This window comes from Teleopsis dalmanni, chromosome 2 (assembly GCF_002237135.1).
Source record: "Teleopsis dalmanni isolate 2A chromosome 2, ASM223713v2, whole genome shotgun sequence".
In the NCBI taxonomy this organism is placed as follows: domain Eukaryota; kingdom Metazoa; phylum Arthropoda; class Insecta; order Diptera; family Diopsidae; genus Teleopsis; species Teleopsis dalmanni.
The window spans coordinates 201,765,073-201,772,900 of NC_051847.1; the positions used below are offsets into that span (position 1 = coordinate 201,765,073).

The 7,828-nt window shown below is 28.4% G+C and overlaps 1 protein-coding gene across 1 annotated transcript in view; it reads left to right on the top strand.

Moving 5' to 3' along the window:
- LOC119678799 (complexin-like) overlaps nt 1-7,828 on the top strand; it is a 250,284-nt gene that overhangs the window by 181,252 nt on the left and 61,204 nt on the right. The gene's annotated exons all lie outside the window — the stretch shown is intronic.

Below are 7,828 nucleotides of genomic sequence, written 5' to 3' on the forward strand. Positions count from 1 at the left end.
GATTGGAAGTGAAAACATACAGGATACTAGTTATATCTTAAAAAGTACAGAAATATCGGAATATCGGAAATATTCTTGTTCTTCTTATGATTGAGACATAGAAATGATATGTAAGATTCAACTCTCATGTTTAAAAATAGCACTGTTAGATATATATAAACATAACTTCTTTTCCATTAACTTATCTTCTTTATGTAGACATTTAAAAATTTATATGTATATATTTACTATATATCTTAGCTACATAAAAATCTTTTCTAAAACTCTAGAGCAGCCACACGAATAAATATCTTTCACATTAAATTTTGCAGAATAAATTCTTTTTATTTTTAGGTCAGAACAAAATAGATCTTTCAGAGAGTAGTATCTGTCGCTTTTGTACATCTAGAACACAGACTTAGCAAAAACCTTCTTTCACATCAATTTGGCAGAAAAAAAGTCTGTAGATCTTTTAGAGAACAGTGTATACCGCTTGATTAAAACAGATGTTGAAATATCTAAACATATTCTTCGTAAATGTCTTTAACTAAGCAGAAGAAGAGATATACGATTGATAGCATTAATTTTTAGTTGCCATTATAAACGATTATGTTATTAACGATAACGCAAAGTATTCAATATCAATAGAAACCATAGTGACTATATATATTATTAATTACTTAGTACTAATATGTTATGTTCATAAAATTAACGAATTGGGAAAACTATATCTTATCTATTAGATTGTGATACTACAAATTAAAGCTTATAGTAATGCGCTGAATTGTAATCCATCATATCACTATAGAAGATAAAGCATTTTATATACAATAGAAATAGAAAGTATAGTGACTCTAATATTAATATCCTAGTCCTTATATCCTGTGTCCTTGAATTTTTTCGAAAACTGAATTACTTCTTATACATTGAGTGCTGATACTTCAAACTGAAGGGAATATTTGAACGCTAAATCCTAGCTCATTTCGGTTACAGTCGGTACAAGTACTCAACATCTAAGGATGATAAATATAACCGACTCCAATTTCTTTCTAAATTTCTTATGGTTATGTGTTACGTTTTTGTACTGCTCCGATTTTAAAAACTATATCCTATGGTATGACATTATCTTAAAATGATTGGTTCTAAAACACAATAATTAAAATCGAATTACTAAGAGTCCGGAGAATACTTCATACAGCAGCTTTTTATGGAATTACTTGATTTAGCTGTTTTAATTTAGCTGTTTGATTTCTAGTTATCTCACGAAAGCAAGCTGGTTAGTATCTTAGGTACTTTCATTACTATAATTGCTACTTTGTTGCCTCTTGTTCTGCAATAAAAACCATAATATCAAAAATCCAATAGTAGCCATAAAGAAGCTTAAATTCCAATTGAAACCAAAGACTTGAAAATAAACTTTAGTTTGCTCACAATAACCATTTTGACTTGATTACACAAAGTTTATTTATTATCCTTGCCACTATCAAACATATTTTCCACACATATTTGTGACGAGTACCCACATATGTTCACTACTGTTTGTCATTTATCTAGATACGATTTTATGCGTTTGGCCTAAGTGGATTTCAGCGTCATATATAACGCTTAAGTTCAGATATGCGAATATGTGTACGTGTGTTAGTATGTTAATAAAGATTTAGATATATTTTTATATTTATTTTTTGGCGAAAATATGTGCTAAACTAATGTTTGGTTTTCCACAGACTTCTCAGCTTATCTTCTTAAGTTGTTTTTCTGGCTTAAATAATCTCGATTTTATGCTTTATGCGTTGCTTAAGTAGACACAAGGCCTCTTCCTGCCAAAGTCTTCTTCCTATTACTCGACTATACTTTGTTGGCCACTTTTGTCCAACTATAAAAATCAGTTTTATCCCATAATACTGCGTGTGTCGGAAATATTTTAACTTTCAACATCATTCACTTCATTCACTTCATCCACTTGGTGTGCAGATACAATTATGTGTGCTGTTGTTGTTGTGATTGAGACTTACTCGTTACTCGTTGCTCGCTGCTGGGTGAGCATTACTCGTTGCTGTGTGAACGTTACTTGTGAAATGCAATTTGTACATAAATTAATTTTGTGTTTTTAATGCACAGATTTGGTGAAACGCAGATACTTTTGTAAGTGTTCCTTTAAGCTGTGAGCACTTAACCTTCATGGCTTTGTGCTTTGAGCTCGTTGCTTTTATTTTGGGTATAAATTTCGCTCATATAAGGTTTCATTGTTGCTGCCCTGCCCACACATGTATGCATCGTCCGTTGACGATAAAATCCTATTGCAAAAAATTAATTAGGCGCGACGTTGAACTGCAGAGCGCGATTTGCTCAGATTCTTTTGTTAACAGGCAATTTCAGGTTTCATTAAATTTACACAATTTGAATTTTGTGTAGTTCGGCGAAATTTCACAGCTCATTAAAATCAATAAATGAACAATTTTTTTCCTTTCGTTCTACTCGCAATATTTTTGTAGTTGGTTGAGTTGCTTCATGAGAAATGAAAACGTTTATTGTTTCGCAAAATGAATGGAAAGGCATTTCGTTAAATTTTAACACAAATTTTAATGAGCTTTTGATTGAATGGCACAATTATTAACATCCGATTCGACTCTGATACAGATTTAAATGTTTGAGTAATTATTTTTACTGAACTTTTTATTTCATCGCTTATTCCCATATACAAAATATATAAAGTTGTTTTTAACGTTTAGTAAAGGTTTAATATTTATTAATTAACATTTTTTATATATTTTATATATAGAGAGAAAAATTAAAGATTTGACGATTTAATGGTAATAGGAATACTATATATATATACTTGCATACTTTAAAAACATCAATTAATATTTTAAATCAATTTGAAAACATTTTTAAATTTATATAATATTTAAAATATATTTCAAAATGATTTTGTATGCAAAGTCAATTTGAAATCGATTTGATATCCCAAATCAGTTTGCAAGCGATTTGATATTCAAAAACAATTCGAAATTGATTTGATTTTTAATATCTATTCGAAATCGATGTTATATTCAAAATCAATTTAAAATCGATTTTATATTCAAAATCAATTTGAAATCCATTTCATATTCGAAGTTAATTCGAAATTAATTCGATATTCAAAATCAGTTTCAAATCGATTTGTTATTCGCAAACAATTTGAAATTGATTTGATTTTTAAAATTTATTTGAAATCGATTTGATATTCCAAAACAATTCGAAATTAATTTGATAATTAAAATCAATTTGAAACAGATTATATATTTATGAACGTTTCTAAATTGAATTGATATCCAAAATCAATTCAAAATTGATTTAATATTCAAAATCTATTTGAAAACGATTTTATATTCAAAATCAATTTTCAATCGATTTGATATTCAAAAACAATTCGAAGTTAATTTGATATTCAAAAACAATTCGAAATCGATTTGATTTTTAATATCTATTTGAAATCGATGTTATATTCAAAATCAATTTAAAATCGATTTTATATTCAAAATCAATTTGAAATCCATTTCATATTCGAAGTTAATTCGAAATTAATTCGATATTCAAAATCAGTTTCAAATCGATTTGTTATTCGCAAACAATTTGAAATTGATTTGATTTTTAAAATTTATTTGAAATCGATTTGATATTCCAAAACAATTCGAAATTAATTTGATAATTAAAATCAATTTGAAACAGATTATATATTTATGAACGTTTCTAAATTGAATTGATATCCAAAATCAATTCAAAATTGATTTAATATTCAAAATCTATTTGAAAACGATTTTATATTCAAAATCAATTTTCAATCGATTTGATATTCAAAAACAATTCGAAGTTAATTTGATATTCAAAAACAATTCGAAATCGATTTGATTTTTAATATCTATTTGAAATCGATGTTATATTCAAAATCAATTTAAAATCGATTTTATATTCAAAATCAATTTGAAATCCATTTCATATTCGAAGTTAATTCGAAATTAATTCGATATTCAAAATCAGTTTCAAATCGATTTGTTATTCGCAAACAATTTGAAATTGATTTGATTTTTAAAATTTATTTGAAATCGATTTGATATTCCAAAACAATTCGAAATTAATTTGATAATTAAAATCAATTTGAAACAGATTATATATTTATGAACGTTTCTAAATTGAATTGATATCCAAAATCAATTCAAAATTGATTTAATATTCAAAATCTATTTGAAAACGATTTTATATTCAAAATCAATTTTCAATCGATTTGATATTCAAAAACAATTCGAAGTTAATTTGATATTCAAAAACAATTCGAAATCGATTTGATTTTTAATATCTATTTGAAATCGATGTTATATTCAAAATCAATTTAAAATCGATTTTATATTCAAAATCAATTTGAAATCCATTTTATAGTTAATTTGAAATCGTTTCAATATCTAAAATCAGTTGGAAATCGATTTGTTATTCACAAACAATTTGAAATGGATTTGATTTTTAAAATCTATTTGAAATTGATTTTATATCCAAAATTAATTTGAAATCCATTTTATATTCGAAGTTAATTCGAAATAGATTCGATATTCAAAATCAGTTTCAAATCGATTTGATATTCATAAATATTTCTAAATTGAATTAATATTCAAAAGCAATTTAAAATCGATGTGATGTTCAAGAACTATTCGAAATTGATTTGATGTTCCAAACAAATTTGAAATCAATTGAATATACAAATCAATTTGAAATTTGGTATTCAAAAACAATTCTAAATTTTATTGGAATTCGAAATCATATAAAGTTTAGGTAAAACATTTATGCGAGTACTATAAATAGATATATTAAATGTATCAATTTTCTATTATGGCCGTTCGCGAAGTGTCTCATTGATAAATTTTAGTGTTAATTCTTTTATGTCAGCATTTTCAGACTTTAGCAAATATTCAATTCTATCAGTAATATCACAATCATCGATGATCCTGTGCACTATTTCAAAAAGCAACCCACAGTACTTATACAAACTCAGTATGCTTTGCAGGACAAGTATAACTAATTGTTCTTCACAATTTTTGAGCAAAGTGCACAAACGTATAACGTAATCTTCACTAATTAGAGTGAAAATTTGTTCACATGAACCCACTTCAGTAAAGTGTAAAAGTGCCCGAAGTGACTGTTCTTTTAGTTCGTAGTCCTCATTTTGTAAATAATTCATAATTTTTGTTATTAGACCAGCATTGATTACTGCTTCAATTTGATCGACATTATTACTCATTAAAGCAGTAATACAGAATAGTCCACCTTTTTGTATGAGTTTATCATCGTGTTGTATATACATTTCAATATACCGCAAGAAATTATTTTCTAATAAAAACTGCGCAGGTTTCGGAAAACCATTTATTAAGCACCCAATCACGCTCAAAGAAACAACCAAGACTTTAACCTCCGTGCAATCTAAAAATTGTAATAAATTTTCCACTGCACTAGCCCTATTGAATAGAGTAGCGTAAATGATGTCAGCATCTGCTGTGTAAACTATCGCATATAGAGCATCAAGTTTTACATTCATATCTGGACGTTGTAACAATGAGAGTAAAACTGGTGCTAGAATCCTTACCAAATTAACGCATAGTTTAGCTTGGCACATATAGCGGAGAATGCAGGCAATGCGGCGATTTATAATATCAGTTTCGGGGAATCTGTCATGCAAGGATATTATAGCGCGCATTACATTTACTTCCAAGGCTTGATCGCTGTAAGCTCTGTCAGCAACAACAATATTTAAACAAGCACGTGCTGCTTCTTCACATATCTCCAATTGGGTTGAATTTAACAAACTTCGTAGAATTGGTAATATGCCGGCATTGATCACTACCTTTATATGATCTGTACGTTCAGCTAATATGTTAGCCAATAAACGAATAGCCTCTTCCTTAAGTTTTATTGACACATTTTGTTTACAGCATTTTAACAGAACAGGCACGGCACCATTTACAATGAGTTTATCCAGGATGGTCATATTTAACGTTAAAATTACACAGTTGATACCCTTAACTGCTGCTAATTGGGTATCTGGTGAGTCTTCATTGCCCGCATCTTCAATCAATTTTTCAATAATATTATCAATGGTTTGTTCTTCCGTTAACATCTCTTTCTCGTTTATACCAAACAGTATAATTTCGCTAAAGGTGTTATATGTTTAGATAAATAAAGTCAAATGTTAACCGAACTGTATGCAAACGGAAAATTTGTTACTCTATTGTATAAATAAAAAAAATAAAACTAACATAGGTAATCAAATATTTCTCCAATGCTTTCTTTGTTTCAAATTAATAGAGTTGCCAAGTGAGAATGAAGCGTTCATAATAATTTACTTATATATATTTATTTATTTCTATTTGAGCCAGTGCACTTAAGCACTTTTACTTTTTCTTAAAACACCTATTTACGCCTTGACTGGAAATTTAGAAAATTTGGTGGTTAAAATAACTGGCGATTAAACAAGTCTTGCATTATGATCAGAAAGAGTAACTGAAACTACAGCGTGACTTCGATTAAGAAAAGAAAGCTTAATCAGTACTTAAGTACTTTTTTGTCAAAAGAGCAATACATTATTTTAGCTGAGATGGATTTTGATATTCAAATACTAAACTCCTTATGTTACAATTCTTGGTAACTGGCATGCGATCTCAGCCCAAAGTTATTCACAGTGATGACTTAAATATTTTTAGGTCAAGTTTTTAGAGCGTTCAAGTTTTTCACTGTTGCTTTCGCTGATTTCGACTAACGGAATCATGGCTTTGTACATTATCAGTAATCAGAAACTCATATTTTCTTTTAATAGGCGCAATTTTGACATTTATTACTAATACTGGATTTTCATGAAAGTTTTGTTTGTAATTTTTGCTGTCATAGTTGTAATCTTAGCTGTCATGTTTGTAATTTTAGGTGTCAATTGTTGTTGCATTCAATGCAAAATGAAAATTTTTTACATCTAAAATTACAAACAAAACTCTCGCTTCGATCCAATATAAGGAACACTGTGTAAGGCAGGGGTTGTGGCACTGCGACCATCGGGTCTATTGTGTCCACTTTTGGGCTTCGAGTAGGTCTTTAAGCTCTGTTGCGCCAACAAAAAGTAGTATAGAATCTACTTTACAGAGTTTTATTTCCTCTGCAGTAGGAATATACATTCCTAGCAGCCTATTTCGTACCCATTTTAACCACATAGAATAAATTAAAAAAAAAACAACAATTTCTGACAGTTTTTTACTCCGTTCATATTAGTCTTTCATATGGTTTTTCATTGCTATATCATTAAGAAGGACAAAACAGTTAGTTATTACATTAGTTGGACAAAGTTTTTAATTAAAAAGTATATAAGCTATATGAACTATGTAATTTCCATAATATAGTAAACTTTTACTCAATAATTTAAATATTTAATAATTTTTTGTTATGCATTTTCATCATAAACCAAATGTTGTCATTAAGTATTTTGAAGTAATAACAAAATTAAATGTTGGCACCATTAACAAAATACAATATTTAAAACAACAAAAAAAAGGTAACATTTAGACCCGAAAGGTCAAAATAACAGAATAACAAAACACTAAAGCCATACTTTAGCAACTTTCCTAATTAACACAATTTCGTATCTGTTGTTTTGTGGCATTAATTTGTGAGGCCGCCTACTTTTTCTTCACGAAAGTTCAGTAAATTTGCTTACACACACACACACATAAATTCAAGTGTGAATGAGTGTAAGTGCACAGGCTCCAACACAAGCGTATGCACATGACACAACGCATTGTTTAATTGGAAAACTCATTAAACACATTTACTCGGAAGGCATAAA